Here is a 24,466-nt window from a genome sequence, read left to right on the forward strand (position 1 = left end):
TGAAACCTGGTATAGAACTAAAACAAATAGACTTTTGGGATTTGAGCTAAGAAGGTGGTATAGTAGGAGGACCCTAGGTTTGCCTTGTCCCTTGAAAACAGCTAGATAACTATCATATCATATTCTGAACACCCAAGAAAATGACTTGAGGACTGACAAAAAAACTGCACAAATGAAAGGAGAGAAGAGGCCACGTCAAGAAAAGCAGAAAGTGCAGAGACATGGTTTAGGGGAGAAACAGATTGTGGATGCTATGGAGGGCAGGGCGCCCTGGTCATGCAGAAAGGCAAGAAAGAGAGGAGTGCACAGGGACACTTCCTCAAAGCCATTGGCTGTGAAAATGAGAGGGACTGATTTTTGTGAGGGTTTTTTTTTCCAACCAGCAGGGCTCAAAGATCAGAGTTTTAAAAGTCAGTGGGCTTGGCTGGGATAGAGCCCTAAGGGCACTGCCCCACACCTCCAGAGAAGGCAGGCAAACAACCCTGGGGTGGACAGGAATATGTGAGGATCAACTAAAGTACAGGAAGAGACTATTCACCCTTCTGGGAGAGCATCTGTGAGAGGTGGTATTCACAGAGACACCTTTCCAGGGACAAAAGAATCAGTGGGCATCATTTCCCTCCCCCACTCCACAGCAAAGGCACAGGACACCTGCTGAGGGCAGCTAACCGGGACATGGGCTCTTTAGTTTGCTTTGTTCCAAATCCTATGCCCCTGTGCTCCGGCATGACTACCCTTCTTGGTCAGGCCTGCATTTGTCCCAGTGCACAAGACCCCCCTCCGGAATACCAGTACAGGCCTTGTCACAGCACATCTTTAACATTTGGAGTTTTAAAAGTCAGCAAGTTTGGCTGGAATAGAGCCCAAAATGCACTGCACTGCTCCAGGCATGCAAGCAACCTGGAGACAGACAGTTTGAAAAGAGTGATCTGAAAAATACCTGGGACAAAGGAAGGGAATTATTTGCTATTCTGGGAGTGCTTGCCTGAGAGCAGCAAGCACGGAGACCCCTTTCTGGGAACGAAAGAGCTGGCTGGTGCCAAATCCCTCCCCCACTCCTCCACATAAACCAAATACGGTAAACAACACAATTCCAGCACTGTCTGCCTGACCTTAAAACCAAGTCCCACACCCTTGCACTCTGCTAGTACTGCTTTTCTCAGTCCAGTGTGCCTAAGGCCCAGTGCAGTGAGTCCATTCCCCAGAAGGCCAACAGAAACCCACACACACAACACATCTACCAAACACAGAGTTCTAAGGCTTCAGTTCTAGTGGAAGTAGCATCAAGTATTATTTACTAAGCAGACCAGAACACACCTACTTAAGACTTGACACACTCTGGCCAAAGTCCAAACACTCCCCAGTGCAGGTAGGAGAGTCTCTGCAGACAACAGACCTGAAGGATAGAGCAACTAAAATACAGCAGCATACTGAACACAGCACACACTCAAGACACCCCATGAAGCACCAGGCCCTGGACAGTATATGGCCTCTATTTACAAAGGCATTACTCTCAGGAGCAGGAAACATAACAGACTTTTCTAACACAAAGAAGACAGAGACCTAAGACAAAACCCCAAGATGGAGGAATTCATCCCAAAAGAAACAACAAAAACAGGTCAGAGTCAAATATCTAATTGAAACAGATATAACTATATGACTGATGGAGAATTTAAGAATCATAAAGACAGGGAGGCAGGGCAAGATGGCGGAAGAGTAGGGTCCCCAAGTCACCCGTCCCCACCAACTTACCTAGATAACTATCAAATCATCCTGAAAACCTACAAATTCGGCCTGAGATTGAAAGAGAGAATAGCTGGAATGTTACAGTGAGAAGAGGTCGCGCTTCGATCAAGGTAGGAAGACGGAAAAAAAAAAATGAAAAAGCATCCAAGGGGGAGGAGCCCCGCGAGAAGCCGGGATAAGGCCCAGCGGCGAGTGCCCCCAGGACAGGAAAGCCCCATCCAGGGGAAGCAAGAGCTTTACCAATCTTCCCGGATGGAAAGGTGCTCGCAGAAACTCCCGCAGAATCCCAGGAGGGGCAGGGATGCCCTCAGGTTCCCAGAGGCACTAACAGAGGAGGTGCGCCCCCAGGGGAGAGTACGCCACACCCCACGGCCGAGCCCTCTAAAGGGCTGCAGCATACGCCCAGCGGGCCCTCTGGAGCAGCCCAGGCGGCGGCTCATGCCCCAGGTCCCCATGGAGGGGGCTGCACCCCAGGAGCACGATTCCAGCGGCACAGGCCCTGGAGCCAAGGGCACTGGGGGACACAGCCCAAGATCCTGTGCTCCCCCCAGGACAGGCGGACGACCGGAGGGCACAGGACAGCAAGGACGCTCCTGCTGCTGGGAAGCCCCAAGCTGTGCAGATCGGCGCCCCCCACCCCGCGGAGCATCCAGGCCCCTGCGGACTGGGAGCTGCGGTAGTTACTGCGGGAGCTGACTCTAGAGCTGGAGAGCTGGCCGCCACCACTGCTGTTCCTCCTGGTGTCACCTTGTACCTGGGACAGAGCAGGGGCCTCACAGGATAAACAGCTCCCACTGAGCCATGCACCTGACAGGGGGTGGGACAACTCCCCCAGGTGCACACACCTGAGAATCAGCACAGCAGGACCCTGCCCCAGAAGACAAGATAGAAGGACAGGGGAAAAGCAAGTTATTGACCAAGCAGCGCTGGAAAGTTCCAGTGAAAGTCAAGGGATTTACAGTATATAGAATCAGAGGATACTCTCCCTTGTGTTTTGTTTTCTGTTTGTTTCCCCTCCACCCCTTTTTTCTCTCTTTTTCTCCTTTTTCCAGTACAACTAGTTTTTGACCACTCTGCACTGAGCAAAATGACTAGAAGGAAAAACTCAGCACAAAATAAAGAATCAGAAACAGTCCTCTCTCCCCCAGAGTTACAAAATTTAGATTACAATTCAATGTTAGAAAGCCAATTCAGAAGCACAACTATAAAGCTACTTGGAGGCTCTAAAAAAAAGCATAAAGGATTCAAGAGACTTCAAGACTGCAGAATTTAGATCTAATCAGGCCGAAATAAAAAAAACAATTAAATGAGATGCACTCCAAACTGGAGGTCCTAACGACAAGGGTAAATGAGGTAGAAGAATGAGTTGGTGACATAGAAGACAAGTTGATGGCAAGGAAAGAAACTGAGGAAAAAAGAGACAAACAATTAAAAAATCATGAGGATAGGTTAAGGGAAGTAAAAGACAGCCTCAGAAGGAAAAATCTACGTTTAATTGGGGTTCCAGAGGGCGCCAAAAGGGACAGAGGACCAGAAAGTGTATTTGAACAATTCATAGCTGAGAACTTCCCTAATTTGGGAAGGGAAACAGGCATTCAGATCCAGGAGAGAGAGAGATCCCCCCCCCCTTTAAATCAATAAAAACCGTTCAACACCTCTACATTTAATAGTGATACTTGCAAATTCCAAAGATAAAGAGAAGATCCTTAAAGCAGCAAGAGACAAGAAATCCCTAACCTTTATGGGGAGAAGTATTAGGTTAAGAGCAGACCTCTCCACAGAGACCTGGCAGGCCAGAAAGGACTGGCAGGATATATTCAAGGTCCTAAATGAGAAGAACATGCAGCCAAGAATACTATATCCAGCAAGGCTCTCATTCAGAATAGGAGAGATAAAGAGCTTCCAAGATAGGCAGAAACTGAAAGAATATATGACCACCAAACCATCTCTACAAGAAATATTAATGGGGACTCAGTAAAAAAAGAGGAAGTCCAAGGAAACAATCCACAAAACAGGAACTGAATATGTATCATGATGACACTAAATTCATATCTTTCAGTAATAACTCTGAACGTCAATGGGCTTAATGACCCCATCAAAAGGCGCAGGGTTTCAGACTGGATAAAAAAGCAAGACCCATCTATTTGCTGTCTACAAGAGACTCATTTTAGAAATAAGAACACCTCCAGCCTAAAAATGAGAGGTTGGAGAACCATTTACCATTCAAATGGTCCTCAAAAGAAAGCAGGGGTAGCCATCCTCATATAAGATAAATTAAAGTTTATCCCAAAGACTGTAGTCAGAGATGAAGAGGGACACCATATCATACTTACAGGATCTAGCCAACAAGAGGACCTAACAATCATGAATATTTATGCCCCAAATATGGGAGCTGCCAAGTATATCAATCAATTAATAACCAAAGTTAAGACATACTTAGATAATACTTATACTTGGTGACTTGAACACAGTGCTTTCTAGAATCGATAGATCTTAAAGCACAACATCTCCAAAGAAACAAGAGCTTTAAATGATACACTGGACGAGGTGGATTTCACAGATATTTATAGAACTTTATGTCCAAATGCAACTGAATACACATTCTTCTCAAGTGCACATGGAACTGTCTCCAGAACAGACCAGATACTGGGTCACACATCAGGTCTTAACTGATACCAAAAGATTGGTATCAACCCCTGCATATTTTTAGACCATAATGTTTTGAAACTAGAACTAAACCACAAGAAGAATTTTGGAAGGATTTCAAACATGTGGAGGTTAAGGACCATCCTGCTAAAAGATGAAAGGGTCAACCAGGAAATTAGAGAGGAATTTAAAAAGATTCATGGAAGCTAATGAGAATGAAGATACAACTGTGCAAAATCTTTGGGATACAGCAAAAGTAGTCCTGAGGGAGAAATACATCATAATACAAGCATCCATCCAAAAACTGGAAATAACTCAAATACAGAATCTAACCTTGAACCTAAAGGAGCTGGAGAAAAAACAGCAAATAGATCCTACACCCAACATAAAAAGAGAATTAAAAAAGATTCGAGCAGAACTCAGTGAAATAGAGAGAAGAAGAACTGTGGAACAGATCAACAAAACTAGGAGTTGGTTCTTTGAAAGAATTAATAAGATAGATAAACCATTAGTCAGCCTTATTAAAAAGAAGAGAGAAAAGACTCAAATTAATAAAATCATGAATGAGAAAGGAGAGATCACCACCAAAACCAAGGAAATACAAACAGTTTTAAAAACTTATTATGACCAGCTATACACCAATAAATTAGGCAATCTAGCAGAAATAGATGCATTTCTGGAAAACCACAAACTACCAAAACTGGAACAGGAAGAAATAGAAAACTTGAACAGGCTGAAAACAGGGAGGAAATTGAAGCAGTCATCAAAAACCTCCCAAGTCACAAGAGTCCAGGGCAAGATGGCTTCCCAGGGGAAGTCTATCAAACATTTAAAGAAGAAACAATACCTATTCTACTAAAGCTGTTCGGAAAGATACCAAGAGATGGAGTACTTCCAAACTCGCTCTATGAGGCCAGCATCACCTTAATTCCAAAATCAAAGACCCCACCAAAAAGGAGAATTATAGACCAAAATCCTTGATGAACACAGATGGAAAAATCTCAACAAGATACTAGCCAATAGGATCCTGCAGGACATTAAGAAGATTATTCACCATGACTAAGTGGGATTTATCCCCAGGATGCAAGCCTGGTTCAATACTCATAAAGCAATCAATGTGATTGATCATATCAGCAAGAGAAAAAAAAAGTGCCATATGATCCTCTCAATAGATGCAGAGAAAGCATTTGACAAAACACAGCATCCATTCCTAATCAAAACTCTTCAGAGTGTAGGGATAGAGGGAACATCCCTCAGCATTAAAAGCCATCTACGAAAAGCCCACAGCAAATATCATTCTCAATGGGGAAACACTGGGAACCTTTCCCCTAAGATCAGGAACAAGACAGGGATGTCCACTCTTACCACTGCTATTCAACATAGTACTGGAAGTCCTAGCCTCAGCAATCAGGCAACAAAAAGAAATAAAAGGCATTCAAATTGGCAAAGAAAAAGTCAAACTGCCCCTCTTTGCAGATGACATGATACTGTACCTAGAAAACCCAAAAGACTCCACCCCAAGATTCCTAGAACTCATACAGCAATTTGGCAGTGTGGCAGGATACAAAATCAATGCCCAGAAGTCGGTGGCATTTCTATACACTAACAATGAGACTGAAGAAAGAGAAATTAAGGAATCAATCCCATTCCCAATTGCACCCAAAAGCATAAGATGCCTAGGAATAAACCTAACCAAAGAGGTAAAGGATTTATACCCTAAAAACTACAGACCACTTCTGAAAGTAACTCAGGAAGACACAAAGAGATGGAAAAATATTCCATGTTTATGGATTGGAAGAATTAATATTGTGAAAGTGTCAATGTTACCCAGGGCATTTTACACATTCAATGCAATCCCTATCAAAATACCATGGACTTTCTTCAGAGAGTTGGAATAAATCATCTTAAAATTTGTGTGGAATCATAAAATACCCCAAATAGAGGAATATTGAAAAAAGGAAACAAGAGCCAGGGCATCACAATGCCAGATTTCAGGTTGTACTACAAAGCTGTGATCATCAAGACAGCATGGTACTGGCACAAAAACAGACACCTAGATCAATGGAACAGAATAGAGGACCCAGAAATGGGCCCTGAACTCTATGGTCAACTAATTTTCGACAAAGGAGGAAAGAGTATCCACTGGAAAAAGGACAGTCTCTTCAATAAATGGTGCTGGGAAATTGGACAGCAAAGTGCAGAAGAATGAAACTGGTCTATTCTCTTCCACCACACACAAAGATAAACTCAAAATGGATGAAAGATCTAAATGTGAGACCAGAATCCATCAAAATCCTAGAGGAAACACAGGCTACACCCTTTTTGAACCTGGCCACAGTAATTTTCTTGCTGTGCAGAAGCTTTTTATCTTGATTAATTCCCAATAATTCATTTTTGCTTTTGTTTCCCTTGCCTTCATGGATGTATCTTGCAAGAAGTTGCTGTCTCCAAGTTCAAAAAGGGTGTTGCCTGTGTTTTCCTCTAGGATTTTGATGGTACAGCCACTCTGGAAAACTGTGTGGAGGTTCCTCAAAGAATTAAAAATAGAACTACTCTATGATCTAGCAATTGCACTGCCGGGGATTTACCCCAAAGATACAGGTGCAGTGAAACGCCAAGACACCTGCACCCCAATGTTTATAGCAGCAATGTCCACAGCAGCAAAACTGTGGATGGAGCCTCGGTGCCCACTGAAAGATAAATGGATAAAGATTTGTATGTATGTACAATGGAATATTAGTCAGCCATTAGAAATGATGAATACCCACCGTTTGCTTCAATGTGAATGGAACTGGAGGGTATTATGCTGAGTGAAGTAAGTCAATCAGAGAAGCACATCATTATACGGTTTCACTCATATGGGGAATATAAGAAACAAAGGGATTATAGGGGAAAGGAGAGAAAATGAGTGGGGAAAAAATCAGAGAGGGCGACAAAATATGAGAGATTTCTAACTCTGGGAAACGAACAAGGGATAGTGGAAGGGGTGGTGGGCAAATGATGGGGTGACTGGGTGATGGGTACTGAGGGGCACATTTGACGGGATGAGCACTGAGTGCAAATCTATATGCTGGGCAATCAAACTCCAGTAAAACATATATATATATATATATAAATCACATACTAAAAATATGATAATAAATAAATTAACTAAAAAGTATATGAAGAGATGAAGGACGGTTCCACATCATAATAAAGGGATCTACCAAACAATGATATCTAACAATTGTAAATATTTATGCCCTGAATATGGGAGCAAACAAATATATAAAACAATAATAAACATAAAGCAACTCACTGATAATAATAAAATAATAGTAGGGGGAATTAATGCCACACTTACATTAATGGACAGATCATCTAAACAAAAATCAACATGGAAACAATGGCTTTCAATGACACACTGGACAGGATGAACTTAACAAACGTTTTCAGAACATTTTATCCTAAAACAGCAAAATACACATTCTTTTCAAGTGCACATGGGACATTCTTCAGAATAGATGACATACTAGGTAACAAATCAGCCCTCAATAGGTATAAAAAGATTGAGATCATACCATGCATGTTTTCTCACCATAACACTATGAAAACTTGAAGTCAACCACGATAAAAAATTTGGAAAGATCACAAATACACAGAGGTTAGACAATATGCCACTAAGAAATGAATAGGTTAACCAGGAATTCAAAAGAAGAAATAAAAAATACATGAAGACAGATAAAAATCAAAACATGACAGTCGAAAACATTTGGAATGCAGCAAAAACAGTCCTAAGAGGGAATATATAGCAATATAAGCCTACTTCAAGAAGCAAGAAAACTCTCTAATATACACCTTACATTACACCTAAAGGAGCTAGAAAAAGAAGAGATGAATCCTGAAGCTAGCAGAAGGGAAATAGCAAAGATTAGAGCCAAAATAAATGATATACAAACTTAAAAAATGCAAAACAGAACAGTAGAACAGATCAATGAAACTAGGAGCTGGTTCTTTAAAAACAATAACAAAATTGATAAAGCCAGACTTATCAAAAAGAAAAGAGAAAGGACCCAAATAGATAAAATCACTAATGAAAGGGAAGATATCACAACCAACACCACAGAAATACAAACAAATTTAGGAAAATATTATGAAAAATTACATGCCAACAAATTGGAAAACCTGGAAGGAATAGGTAAGTTCCTAGAAACATATAAACTACCAAAACTGAAACAGGAAGAAATAGAAAATTTGAACAGACCTATAACCAGAAAAGAAATGGAATCAGTAATCCAGAAACTCCCAATGAACAAAAGTTCAGGGCCAGATGGCTTCTTAGGGGAATTCTACCAAACATTTAAAGAGGAGTTAATACTTCTTCTTAAACTATTCCCAAAAATAGAAATGGAAGGAAAACTTCTAAATTCATTCTATGAGGCCAGCTTTATCCTGATTCCAAAACCAGACAAAGATTCCACTAAAAAAAAGAGAACTATAAGCTAATATCCCTGATGAACATGGAGGCAGAAGTTTTCAACAGAATACTAGCAAATTGAATCCAACAGTACATCAAAAGAATCATTTACCATGATCACGTGGGATTTATTCCTGGGTTGCAAGGGTGATTTAATATTTTCAATCAACATGATATACCACATTAATAAAAAAAGAATAAGAACCATATGATTCTTAAGCATTTGACAAAATATCCATTCATGATAAAAGAAAAAACCCAACAAAATATGGCTTGTTGGGACACCTGTGTGGCTCAGTAGTTGAGCATCTGCCTTGGCTCAGGGCATGATCGGGAGTTCTGGGATCGAGTCCTGCATCAGACTTGCTGCATGGAGCCTGCTACTCCCTCTGCCAATGTCTCTGCCTCTTTCTCTGTGTCTCTCATGAATAAATAAATAAATAAATAAAAACTTTAAAAATATATGGTTAGTAGGAACATACCTCCACATCATAAAGGCCATATATGAAAACCCACAGCTAATATCACCCTCAATGGCAAAAAACTGAGAGATTTTTTTCTCCAGTCAGGAACAAGATAGGGATGTCCACCCTCACCACTGTTATTTAACATAGTACTGGAAGTTCCAGTATCAGCAATCAGACAACAAAAAGAAATAAAAGGTGTGGAAGAGCAAGACCTCAGGGGGTAAAAACAAAACAAAACAAAACAAAACAAAAAGGGATCCCTGGGTGGCGCAGCGGTTTGGCGCCTGCCTTTGGCCCGGGGCACGATCCTGGAGACCCGGGATCGAATCCCACATCAGGCTTCCGGTGCATGGAGCCTGCTTCTCCCTCTGCCTGTGTCTCTGCCTCTCTCTCTCTCTCTCTCTCTCTCTCTCTCTCTCTCTCTCTCTATGTGACTATTATAAATAAAAAAAAATTAAAAACAAAACAAAACAAAACAAAAAGAACAGGGACACACATAAATGGCAACAGCTTTACACCTGTGGCAAAAGTCAATTATTCCTGCCATTGCTCTGTACTGAAAGCAGTCCATGCTGAAAACAGCAATGATGGTAAATAGACAGCCAGGCCTGCTGAGGTGGGTTGTTTCATCCCCCACAGCCCCCTAGTTAATGCTCTTCTGAGACCCATGCAGACAGTCACGTTCGCAGTTCCCTGCTTCCCCTCTCATGATTGGTTTCTTAAGTTGTTTTTCCTTCCTTATTTCCACATACTTTACATTCTACAAGAATAAAACCAAGAGCCAACCTGGACTCAGGGCTTCACCCTGGCACTTGCATTTCTTGGCAGTGCTTCACAGTGAAGCCCCTTCGGACCTCTCTTTGTTCCAAAATATTGGACTCTGAGTAATCATTTCATCTCTCATCAGAACATGCCACGCAGCAAAAAGGCATCCAAATTGTCAAGGAAGGAGTCTTTGACTATTTGAAGTTGACATGACACTATAAATAGAATACCCAAAGGACTCTATCAAAATATTGCAAGAACTGATACATGAATTCAGTAAAGCCACAGGATACAAAATCAAAGTGCAGAAATCTGTTGCAGCTCTATACACCAATAATGAAGCAGCAGAAAGAGAAATCAAAGAATCAATCCCACGTACAGTTGCACCCAAAACTATAAGATAGTTGGTAATTAACCTAACCAAGAGGTAAAATATATGTACTCTGTGAACTATAGAAAACTTATGAAAGAAATTGAAGAGAACTCAAAGAAATGGAAAACCAATCCATGCTCATGGATTGGAAAAACAAATATTGTTAAAATGTCCATAGTACCCAATGCAGTCTACACATTTAATGCAATTTCTATCAAAATACCACAAGCGTTTTTCACAGAGCTAGAACAAACAATCCTAAAATATGTATGTAACCACAAAAGACCCCAAACATCCAAAGCAACCTTAAAAAAGAAAACTAAAGGTGTGGGGATCATAATGCTGGGCTTCAAGTAATATTACAAAGCTGTAGGGATCAAGACAGTGCAGTACTGGCACAAAAACAGACACATAGATTAATGGAACCAAACAGAAAACCCAGAAATGAACTCACAACTATACAATCAACTAAGCTTTGACCAAGCAGGAAAGAATATCCAATGGAAAAAAGAGTCTTTTCAACAAATGGTGTTGGGAAAACTGGACAGCAGCATGCAGAAGAATGAAACTGGACCACTTTCTTACACCATATACAAAAATAAACTCAAAATATATTAAAGACCTAAATGTGAGACAGGAATCCATTAAAATCCTAGAGGAGAACACAGGGAGTAACCTCTTTGACATGGGCCATAACAACTTCTTACTAGCTATGTCTCCTGAGGCAACGAAATAAAAGCAAAAATAAACTATTGGGACTTAATAAAAATAAAAAGGTTCTGTACAAAGGAAACAATCAACAAAATTAAAAGGCAACCTCCAGAATGAGAGAAGATATTTGCAAGTGACATATCTGATAAAGGATTAGTAACCAAAATATATAACAAACTCAAAACCCAAAACCAAATAATCCAGGTAAAAAATCAGCAGAATACATGAATAAACATTTTTTTTCAAAGAACACATACAGGTGGCCAATAGAGAAATGAAAAGATGCTTATGATCACTTATTATCAGGGAAATACAAATCAAAACTACAATGAGATATCACCTCACACCAGTCAGAATGGCTAAAATCAACAACACGAGAAGCAACAGGGGTTGGTGAGGATGTGGAGAAAGGGAAAACCCTGTTGCACTGTTTTTGGGGAATCCAAACTGGTGTGGCCACTCTGGAAAACAGTATGGAGGTTCCTCAAAAACTATCCTATGATCCAGCAATTGCACTATTGGGTATTTACCCGAAGTATACAAAAATACTGATTTATTTATTTTAAACTTATTTAATTTTTTTAGATTTTATTTATTTATTCATGAGAGATACAGAGAGAGAGAGTGGCAGAGACAGAGGCAGGAGAAGCAGGCTCCATGCAGGGAGCCCAATGCAGAACTCGATTCCAGGACCAAGAGATCATGCCCTAAGCCAAAGGCAGAGTTTCAACCACTGAGCCACCCAGGCATCCCACAAAGATACTGATTTAAAGGGATACTCCAAAAAATAAATAAATAAATAAATAAAGGGATACTCCAATGCTTTTAGCAGCGTTAAGTACAACAACCGATTTATGGAAAAAGCCAAAATGTCTATCGAGCGATGAATGGATTAAGATGTGATATGTATATTCATATATATATATATGAAATATCACCTCAGACATAAAAAGAATGAAATCTTGCATTTGCAATGATGTGGATAGAGCTAGAGAGTATAATCCTAAGCACAATAAGTCAGAGAGCGACAAGTACCATATAACTTCATTCATATGTGGAATTTAAAAAAACAAAACAGATGAATATACAGGAAGAAAATAGAGACAAGCCCAGAAACAAGTGATGAATTACTAACTTCTACACCTGAAACTAATATTACACTCTGTTAACTAACTGGAATTTAAATAAAAACTTGAAAAAAAACCAGACTTTTAGTTGTAGAAATAAAAAGATAAAGAGAAAAGAGGCTCAAATGTTGACAGTAATATTTTTACCTCATTATTATTAATATTATTAGTCATTTTCTTTTTTAAAAGGTTTTATTTATTTATTCATGAGATAGCAAGAGAGGCAGAGACACAGGCAGAAGGAGAAGCAGGCTCCACACAAGGAGCCTGATGCAGGACTCTATCCCAGGACTCTGGGATTACACCCTGAGCAGAAGGCAGACTCTCAACCGCTGAGTCACCCAAGCGTCCCTATTTGTCATTTTCAATGAGCTTTCCTATAATGATGAGTGCTATGAAGAAATAACTGCCTGCTTTGGTGGTTGATTAACCTGGGCTTTTATTTAGGTGTTCCATGTCCCATGTGTGTCATCTTGGGAAACAGCAACTCTCCCCCCAGTTACCTGTTAACTCAGACTTTGCATCATCTATATTTGGCAGTTCTTTTATTGTTTCACTAATCTGCAGAGTGAAATATTGGATGCTTTTGCATGTTGCATTCCTTTATTATTATCTTTTTTAGTCTGCCATCTTACTTTTATTTATTTTTCTCATTACATTCGGGAAAATTATTATCCTTTAGTAACACTGGATATGAGAAAGATCAGGCTATGCATTGCATTCTCCTATCAATTCTCAAAAGTTTGCCCTGCTGATCTGGGTCACTTCGTTCCCTGCCTCTCCTCCTCCTCAGCCCTCAGCCTCCTTCAATCTGCATTCACTACCACAGAATGCAATCTTCCCAGAGAAAGGATGTTTTGACTTAGGTTAAATGGGACATTTCATTTCGTTTTCTTACCATATTTAAAGACTTGTGTAATTAGACTAATCACCATCATCTATGTGTAGGTAAGAGTCAAATGACTGCAATAAGAGAGATTGATTTCTCTTACACAAACAAATACTGGCTGAAAATATGAAATACATCCATCCTAGGTACAGGAGCAAAGAATGGTGACCCTGGTAACTATTTTCATAGGATAGGGTACAGGAAAATCCAGTTACATGTTTGCACATAAATTACTATCTTGCATGCAAAAAATAACTACTTAAAAAAAAGCACTTGGTTATATATAGAGGAAAAAAACTGGGTAACAGAAAAAGAGATGCTACAAAACAAAAGATGGCATTCTATGTAATAATTACCCTCCAAAAAAGAATAGATTGGGAAATGACATCTCACAAGAACACAAGAATGAAGATCAGTTTCGGTGGTCATGAACTCCTTTAGTTCTTATTTACCTGGGAAACTCTTGATCTCCCCTCCTATTCTGAACAGTACCCTTCTTGGATAGCGTCTTCTTGGCTGCAGTCCTTTCCCGTTCAGCATGTGGAATAGATCATGCCACTCCCTTCTGGTTTGCCAAATGTTTGTGGACAGATGTGCTTCTTTCATCCTCATGTTCATTGCATCAAGCCTGTTTCCAAGCTGCATTCCTTTATTATTGAAAGGTAACTTTTATTATTATCTGGCTGTTGTCTTTTTAATATTTCCTTATTACGGAATTAAGGGTGTGCAATAAATCTCATTTTCTTCCCCATGCAGCATGTGAGAATGTTCAGATATCTGCTGGCCATTTAAATACCTACAATTGGGGGAACCTGGATGGTTCAGTCAGTTGGGCTTTTTTCTTCGGCTCAGGGTCCTGTGATTAAGCCCCATGTCAGATTCCCTGTTCAGCGGGGAGTCTGTTTCTCCCTCTCCCTCTGCCCCTCCCATCTTGCTCGTGCTCTCTCTCTCAAATAAATAAAGTCTTAAAATAAATAAATAAATAAATAAATAAATAAATAAATACATACATACATACATACATAGCAACAATTGGAGTCCAGCATTTCTAGACTGAAATCTATTGCTCTCATGGACTGGTGCTTCTATTAAAGATATAACCTTGGAGTTTTAAAAACACTTTTATCCATCTTTGATATTCCAGATGAAACTATGTGTTTGTTGATGTGGGGCTGTGAGCCAATAATCAAGGAAAAATTTCTGAGACACTTTTGGTGCAAAAAAGATGTATTTATTAAAGCACAAGGACAAGACCTGTGGGCAGAAAGAGCTGCATTTCTGCTGTATGAAGCTGATGGTTGTATGCTTAGTACTCAAAGGGGAGGGGATGTGCAGGGAGTATTAGATCATAAAAGTCTTCAAATTTCTACTTGTAAAATGACTTTCACAATATTTCTCTGATGCTTATGATTCGGTTCACTATTAACTATCAGTGAGATGCACCGGCAGTCGTGAGACCCTTTAAGAATGTAGCAACCAACACTTACGTGATCCTTATCAAAACTATAGGTCAGCCTTCTGGGCTAAAGGTTAATTTTTTTTTTTTGCTTCTATCCCTTGTTATTTGTGACTTCTAATTAATCCTCATATTGAAGAAATTTAATATTTTGTCTATTTCCCAGAAAAGGACACTAGGAACAAGAGCAGCTAAGGAAAAATGCTTATAGCCACACACGGCGTAAGTACCAGAGCCACATCAAACCTCGTCTGTGTTTTTGAATGATTATATGATTGGAAAGTTTATTCATGGATTCATTTTAATACATGAAAAAATATAATAACTGGAATGTGCGTCATGATATGTCTTGTTTTTTTCCACATAGAGACTATTGCAAACTTTCCTTCACTTACAAATGGTCATGCCTGTCCCACCGAGCCTTACTCCAATGTATTCCAGGAAGAATGTGGTGGCTTCTTGAAAGGGAGATTCCAGGATTAACAACAAATGGAATTTTCTCTTTGCTTTTTAAGTCTGAGATGAACACAACAGCGCACTTGTGCCTCCCTAGGCTGGATATCTCTGTGAGATAGAAACTATATATATTTGGGTACAATGATAAATTTGCATGCTACTTGTCAACCCTCAGTGGCTTTTTTAAAAAAATTCTTAACCTATCTATAAGAGTCATACAACTAAACACAGTTATTTATTGACAGGGTATAGATTCCAGCGTTGCCTGAGGAAAGCAGATTCTACCAGTGTCATCAAATCAAATTCATTTCTCAGTGACTGCCAAACACAAGGCGGTCTGTTGGAGTTCAGTCCTTTGTCAAAATTCTTTTTCTCACTATTATTGTTATATATATATATATATATATATATATATATATATATATATATATTTCCATATATTGATCTGTTTTGGCCCAGATATTAACTCCATGTGAAGCTTGCCTCCCTTTGTACCTGAAGGGTTCGATATCTCTGCCTTCTTCTATCATGATGTTTATTCAAAGTATCTTGAGATTTCTTAGGCATTCCACCCATACCAATGAATTTACCTTCATAACAGCCTATTAAAACAATATCTCCAATCACAACTTACAAATTATTCAAAGGAAAAAACTCTTTCCTGTATTTTGCTTTGGCCCTGTATTCTGCATTGAGTCATCACAATGCCAGGTTCTGACATCTTCTTTCCTACTTCAGTCATCCAGCTGTGGTAATGTGAGTCACATGTGAGACTTTGCAGTCTCTTACAATGCTGATGTTCTCATGCTAAAGCTAATGGGTCACAAAAAGTATATATTCGTCTTGTAGTTCAAGTCCCAGTGGAGTCTCTCGTTGACTGAGGTTGCAGTGACTTATGCCTGGAGGGTGAAGTAATAAAGCAGTGTTAGGAACTGACTGATGCAACTTCTGTGCATCAATGGTCTGCTCCCAGAAATTCCTGTGACACGACTTTAGTAACATTGACTGCATGTTTCTGGTGGCCAATGGTGGCAAACTTTAGAGCCCTCTTGACATGTCAGTCAGTCCTGAGGTACTCAGTAAAGGGCATCTCAGACATTTTTCCAATACCTTCTCCCCATCCTTGTGCTTGGGAAACAACTGTGGCAACCAAGTATTGGAAGTAATTTTGGAAGCTTTTGGATTTGGGCACCCCTTCAGGAATAATGTAGTATTTATTATCAGTTCTAAGTTAATCCTGATTGTGGGTCTGTTGGGAAATCTGATCTTACAAGAAATCCTTAACTTTCTGCATTATCATTGTTTGGAAAGTTTATTCCATGAAATACCTACTAGTTAAACTTTGATAGTATGTTCCTTAATGTGGTTTTGTACCTTCGTTATTCAGAGTGATATAGTTAAAAGTGGCTGACCTCCAAACGATGAATCTGACTCTGAGAGTGAATGTATATCTCCCTGTTGCATACAGTGCTACACTAACGCAGGAAATATCCCAGCATTCTTTTTTTAGGACAACTGTCTCTGCTATTGTTTCCTGGTAGGTTGATCAGATTGAATTATAGGCAGAACAAGTGGAAAAGCTGCATCCATTAAAGGCCTATTTAAAGTCTGTCATCAGTGTTTGTGTATGTCTGTATTTGTGGGTTGAGATATATATTGGGGGGGTGAGGGTGTTTTATCACTTTCTGTGGGAGACACACTGGCAGCTCTTGTAAGAGGAACCTAGAGAGACTGAGTTATCAGCCAGTACTTTTCCTGTTTTGATTTAGTGAACTAAGATGATAGAACCCTTACACTAGATGAGCAATTTGGTATCTATTTCATAAACCGGAGGTCTCTATACTTTTCTAGGCAAGCATCCTTGTTTAAGAAAGCTTTTTTTTAGTACTTTAAGATGTGTCACATGTCATTATATATCTTCATACAGTAATAATCGTTTTTGTACTCTAAGAAATACACCCAAACTTAAATTATAAATCAAGAGTTGGCAAGTTTTTTCAGTGAAATGCCGGATACTAGATACCCTATGCTTAGTGATCACACAAGTCTCTATCCCAATTATTCACTTGCGCCACTGTAACAGAAAAGCAGCCATGTGCATGAAGATAAAAAAATGAGGGATAGATATGCTCCAATAAGAAAAATTTTTTAACAGATTTATTTATGATAGACAGAGAGAGAGAAAGAGAGAGAGAGAGAGAGAGAGAGGCAGAGACACAGGAGGAGGGAGAAGCAGGCTCCATGCTGGGAGCCTGATGTGGGACTCGATCCCAGGACTCCAGGATCGCGCCCTGGGCCAAAGGCAGGTGCTAAACCGCTGAGCCACCCAGGGATTCCTAACAAAAAAAAATTTTAAAGGCAGCAGGCCAGACACAACCATCAGACTTTTAGTTTGCTGACACCTGTTATAAAGATTAGCTTTTAAATGTTATGAAAAATCTAATGTTACATTTTTGGGCTTCAATACACCATCTTGCTTACTGCTACTTGTATAGCTATACATGACTTTGGAAACCAAACCTAAGCCCAAGGCAGTTGTTAAACTGACTGAGCTACCCAGGTGCCCCTGATAATGATATTTTCAACATCATTACTGTGAATCTCTTTTAAAAAGATCTTGATGGTTCCGAAATAAGTTTTTTAAAGTCTCAAGCAATACAGAAATGGGTAATATGAAATACTTTTTTTTAACTTAAATTCTATTTGCCAACATATTGTATAACACCCAGTGTTCATCCCATCAAGTGCCCTCCGCAGTAATTGTTCTCTCGATCTCTCACTTGCCACCTTCCCACTCAGATATACTGTGTTAATAGTTGGCATAAATATTTCCGGTTTTCTGTATACATTGTAGAAATGCGTATAACTCATTTGTATATTCTACCCATGTATTATTGACTTCAGATATTATGTTTCATAATATAAAAGTTATTTCCATAATAAAAGTCTATATGTGCATGTTTTTACATGTACTCATATAATATGTAATATGTGATGGTATTTATATATACTTTTTTTTTTTTTTACTTTTTTGGGTTTATTTGGTTAAAGCATGACATTTATCTCTTTTCCCTAATAGATTAAAGCTTTGTTTTCCCCTTTTGAGCCCTTTGTTATTTTTGTCTTTTTTTATGTATATATATATATATGTATATATATATATATATATATTTTTTTTTTATTGGAGTTAGATTTGCCAACATAGTACCCAGTGCTCATCCCGACAAGTGCCCCCCTCAATGCCTGTCACCAGGTCAGCCCATCCCCATACCAACTTCCCCTTCCACTACCCCTTGTTCGTTTCCCAGAGTTAGGAGTCTCTCATGTTCTGTCACCCTCTCTGACTTTTTCCACTCATTTTCTCTCCTTTTCCCTATAACCCCTTTAATTTCTTATAGTCCCCATATGAGTGAAACCATATAATGTTTGTCCTTCTCCGATGGACTTACCTCACTCAGCATAATACCCTCCAGTTCCATCCACATTGAAGCAAATGGTGTATTCATTGTTTCTAAATGCTGAGTAATATCCCAATGTACATATATACCATCTGGGAAGAATCTGGTGTGGATTTTTAAAGTTCCCGCTTCTTGGGGACTGGGCTTTCCCTTCCTGGAGGCTCTCACTGCCTGTCTTTAGCCAGGCTTATCTTCTTTATTCATCTTTTGATGGACACTGAGGCTCCTTCCACAGTTTGGTCACCAAGGACATTGATGCTATAAACATTGGGGTGCAGCTGTCTCCGCTTTTCACTGATCTGTGTCTTTGGGGTAAATCCCCAGTTGTGCAACTGCTAGGTGGTAGGGTAGCTGTATTTTTAATTCTTTAAGGAACCTCCACACAGTTTTCCAGAGTGGCTATACCAGTTCACATTCCCACCGACAGTGCAAGAGGGTTCCCCTTTCTCCACATCCTCTCCAACATTTGTGGTTTCCTGCTTCATTTTCACCCCATTTTCACCCCAGGGGAATATTGAAAAAGAAAACCAGAGCCAGCGGTATCACAATGCTGGATTTCAAGTTGTACTACAAAGCTGTGATCATCAAGACAGGGTGGTACTGACACAAAAGCAGACACTTAGATCAATTGAATAGTATACAGAACTCAGAAATTGGCCCTGAACTCTATGGTCAACTAATATTCGACAAAGGAGGAAAGAGTATCCACTGGAAAAAGGACAGTCTCTTCAATAAATGGTGCTGGGAAAATTGGACAGCCAAGTGTAGAAGAATGAACTGGACCATTCTCTTACACCATACACGGAGATAAACTCAAAATGGATGAAAGATCTAAATGTGAGACAAGAATCCATCAAAATCCTAGAGAAGAACACAGGCAACACCCTTTTCGAACTTTGCCACGGGAATTTCTGGCAAGATACATCTCTGAAGGCAAGGGAAAGAAAAGCAAAAATTAACTATTGAGACCTAATCAAGATTAAAAGCTTCTGCACAGCAAAAGAAACAGCCAACACAACTAAAAGACAACCTACAGAATGGAAGAAGATATTTGCAAATGACATATCAGATAAAGGGCTGGTATCCAAGATCTATAAAGAACTTATTAAACTCAACAGCAAAGAAACAAACAATCCAATCATGAAATGGGCAAAAGAAATGAACAGAAATTTCACCAAAGAAGACATACACATGGCCAACAAGCACATTTGAAAATGCTCTGCATCACTTGCCATCAGTGAACTACAAATCAAAACCACAAAGAGATACCACCTCACCCCAGTGAGAATAGTGAAAATTAACAAGATTGGAAACCACCAATATTGGAGAGCATGTGGATATAGGGGAACCTCCTGCACTGTCGGTGGGAATGTGAACTGGTACAGCCACTCTGGAAAACTATGTGGAGGTTCCTCAAAGAGTCAAATATAGAGGTACCCTATGACCCAGCAATTGTACTCCTGGCGATTTACCCCCAAGATACAGATGCAGTGAAAAACCAAGACACTTGCACCCCAGTGTTTATAGGAGCAGTGTCCAGAATAGCCAAACGTGGAAGGATCCTTGGTGTCCATGGAAAGATGAATGGATAAAGATGTGTTATATGTATACAATGGAATATTACTCAGCAGTTAGAAATGATGAATACCCACCATTTGTTTCAATGTGAATGGAACTGGAGGGTATTATGCTGAGTGAAGTAAGTCATTCAGAGAAGGACAATCATTATATGGTTTCACTCATAGAGGGAATATAAAAAATACTGAAAGGGATTATAGAGGAAAGGAGAGAAAATGAGTGGAAAATATCAGAGAGGGTTACAGAATATGAGAGAGTCCTAACTCTTGGAAATGAACTAGGGGTAGTGAAAGGGGAGGTGGGTGGGCAACAGGGTGTTGGGTATTGGGTGCCAGGCTCTGGGGGTGGCACTTGACGGGATGAGCACTGGGTATTATAGTATATTTTGGGAAATCAAGCTCCAATAAAATAATATACCAAAAATTAATGAAAACTAGACTTGTTGAACACAAATCTCTCTTGAGAACAACTGAATCTATGAGTGAGACTTGTATATTTACTAATTCATCCTACAGTGCACAACCAATAAAGGCCCCACAGTAAGTCAAAACAAAACAAAACAAGGTGCCTAACACTGATGTGTATATTACATGCTCCCTGCCTGTATACATGTCTGAAAATATTTATTTCCAGTGTAAATGCTATTTGCACCTTCACTTATTTACTAATTACCTAAATATTCACAGGGAGACTGAAGTTTATAATTAATAATTAAATCATATATATATGATTATTATGTATCTCATGTATTTCATCAGAATTCCAATCACCCAGGAATTTTTTTTTATAAACCCAAGGCCACATACCCCTGAATTTTTGTTCTATGTATACATATGCTTATATATGATTTCAAAATGCATTTAAAAATACAGCATATTTTAATATTTCTTGATACTCAAATTTGCTTCTATTTTTTGAGGTGTGACTCCTTTTACAGAAGTGCTTTCAACATGTAATCAAAACATCAGTCATGATTTTTTCTGATTACAAAAGCAATGCATTGCATTCTTGAGCAATCAGAAAGGGAGCATGTTAAGTAAAAATGTTTATTCCCTGACCACATGTTTAGTTTCTTTTAGAATCTTACAGATCTTTTTCTTTTCAATTTTGTAGTAATGAGAATACATGTTTCTTCCTCTAGAGGGACAAACAGATACAGAGAAAGAAAAGAGAGAAAGATCTGTAAATATTGATCCGCTCTTGCACCCCAGTGCCAAAGCCATAAAATCCTGAAATAAATTCAACTTCTCATGGGCCAATGGATACAAAAGTGTATCTGATATCTCTCTTTTCAGGCAACTGAGCTCAGTTGCCTGAAAAAGTATGAATATGCAACAAGACAAACAAAAAGAAGATGCTATAATTGACAACTCTGAAATCTTTAGCACCATGTTCAATTTTAGATCAGCAAGAAATAGATTTTTCAATTGAGTAGTTTAATTTTTGAAGTCCTTGCTTAACTTCTGTTCTGTGATATTTTCCCTTTATTTCATTAATTTCTTAAAAAATATTTTATTTGTTTTTTGAGAGGGTGACAGCAAGAGCAGAGCAGGGGGAGGGTGAGAGGCAGAGGAAGAGGGACAAGTAGAGTCGCCACTCAGAGGGGATCCAGAGGCGGGGCTCCATCCCAGGACCCCTGAGATCATGACCTGACCTGAGCCAAAGTTAGACACTCTTTGACTGAGCCATCCAGGCACCCCTGTGATAATTGCCCTTTAGTTAAAGAGTGAAACGAGTCACATTAACTTTCTTCAGTCAACAGCCATGGTTTTTGACAGAACTATTTTGGAAGCTCTGTTCTATCAATTTCTTTCTCAACTGAGAGCTTAAATCACTACTGAGGAGAAACAATAACCTTTAGTAAGGAATTCTTTCAAAAAGGGGGTGTTTCTATTGATATAAATCTCACCACACCATTATCTGGAGGCAGCAATTTATTTCCTCTCAACTTTACCTCAGTGGCCCTTCTCTATAATTACTAGCTATTACTAGAGCTTCTTGGAAGCTCTAGGCTTTATAATTTTAAAGCCTCCAAATTCAAGTACTTTTATAAAATATGAGTCGGAAGTTCTCTTTATCATAATAAAAGCAGTCTATGAAATTAGTTTTATAAGGACATTTTTGCCTATTATTACCTCTTTCCATCTCCATTCAATTTTAGCATTAATTTTCAACATGTACCTTTTAAAAAGCTTTTTTTTAAAAGGTTTTATTTATTGTTCATGAGAGACACAGAGAGAGGCAAAGACATAGGCAAAAGGAGAAGCAGGCTCCCTGCAGAGAGCCTGATGTGGGACTAGAACCCAGGACCCTGGGATCATGACCTAAGCCAAAGGCAGATGCTCAACCACTGAGCCAACCACTGGTGCCCCGCCTTTTTGAAAGACTTTATTTATTTTTTTAAGATTTTATTTTTTAAAAAGCTTTTAAGATGTCATTGAGTTAGTGGTGAATTTTTAGAACAATTGGGTAGGAATTTCTATCTTTAAATTTTTTTCTCTTACTTTCTTCAGCAGTTTATAGATTTCTTCAAAAGGGTCATGACTCATTTTAGGAAAGCTGTTTTCTGCATGTAGTGTATAAATGGCAACTATAACAAACTGAGGATTCATGAAATTGCCCTCAGTTTGGCAATTAGGAATAAAAAAATGAGTATTAGCATTTTTCCAAATTATATCATATGACCATAAACATTCATACACACTTGAACTTGCCAGACTTTCAATACTGAATCTCTGATTCCCAATATTTTCCTACACAAATAACCAGTGATGAAACCTATTTTTCAGATACACACCTTAGAGGGTCGTCTCCTACTTAGAAAAGAAAAAATATGAGTACTTTGGGGGAAAAAAAACTATACAAAATGCATAGTTTATCTTTAGGTCATTATTTTAAGACTAGAATGAATATCTTCTCTTTCCAAGCCCATTCCTTTACAAAACTCAGTTTGTTTCTCCACTGCAGTAGGCCAACTTTATTTTTTATTTTTATTTTTTTTTAAGGTTTTATTTATGTATTTGAGAGAGTGTGTGTGAGACAGCACAGGTTGTGGGGGAAGGGAGGGCAGAGGGAGAAGTAGGCTCTCTGCAAAGGAGGGAGCCCAGTGTGGGGCTCAATGCGGAGCTCAATCCCAGGGCCCTGAGCTGAAGGCAGATGCTCAACCAACTGAGCTACCCAAGCACCCCTAGAGAAAGGACCAACTTTTCAACAAATGGTGTTGGCAAAAACTGGATAGCCACATGCAAAAAGAATAAAGTGGGATGCTTACCTAACGAGTAGGCCAACTTTAAAAAGTACTCTTTTAGCCCTTCAGGAGTTCCTACTATTCCTGCCACAGGAAGACATCCAGTATGCCCTGCAATTGTAATAATACCACATATGGTGCTTTGAGTTAAAAAGTCGAGGGTAATTTTTTTCTTTTCTGAAGGTGAGAACGTTATAATTACTAATATCTGGTGAGGGGATAGGTTGGGTTCTTAAGAACTTATTGGTTTCACAGTGTTGTGCACAAGGGGAAGGAGTTGCCTGTGTTAACCAGATCAGTCATTGCCTTGTAGTTCATCACATCAACAGTGACAAAACTGGTTATAAGCAAAGTGCTATCCATTGGACAGACTACAAAACTGACAGCTTAAGCCAACAAGGATATGTTCTTTACCTGCCACAAGGACTAATGCAGATATAATGCACTGACAGAGAAAAATTCAGGTTAATATAATCAGGTTAGAGACCAATGAAGTACAACACTAATACATGTGGGGAACAATGCTATATATATGTTGATCTTGGGATGGAAAGGAGACAATGCCGGGGCACCTGGGTGGCTCAGTGGTTGTGCTTCTGCCTTCAGCTCAAGCTATAATCCTGGGGTCCTGGGATTCAGTTCTGTATCAGGCTCCCCGTAGGGAGCCTGCTTCTCCATCTGAATGTGTCTCTGCCTCTCTCTGTATGTCTCTCATGAATAAATAAATAAAACCTTTATTTTAAAAAACTCAAATATGGGGACCTTGTTAAAGAGCTTGTCCTCTCTGCTTATATAATAAGGGGAGAACTATTTACAGATTTCAGTTAGGAGTGTAATGGCAGAAAATTTGTTTATTTCTTTTTTGGAGAATAAGTCAAGAGAATATTTATTGAGAATATTATTAATTTGTGTGTCAGCTACATACAAAGAGCACAATATCATTAAGTACCATCTGCCTACCTGAGGGGTGGCTTTGAACATTTATGCAGGGGATAAAAAGACAACAAAACTCTTCTAGTGGGGAATTCTCTTAAAATGTGAGCACTTCTCTTAATACCACTCTGCCTGGAAAGCATGTCAAAGACTCAGAA

General features: G+C 39.2%; 1 long non-coding RNA gene across 1 annotated transcript in view; it reads right to left on the bottom strand.

Annotated features, from left to right (window-relative positions):
• The window catches only part of LOC140596058 (uncharacterized), a 239,530-nt gene that overhangs the window by 76,715 nt on the left and 138,349 nt on the right, over positions 1-24,466 (bottom strand). The window lies entirely within an intron of this gene.

The sequence above is a fragment of the Vulpes vulpes genome, chromosome X (assembly GCF_048418805.1).
Source record: "Vulpes vulpes isolate BD-2025 chromosome X, VulVul3, whole genome shotgun sequence".
In the NCBI taxonomy this organism is placed as follows: domain Eukaryota; kingdom Metazoa; phylum Chordata; class Mammalia; order Carnivora; family Canidae; genus Vulpes; species Vulpes vulpes.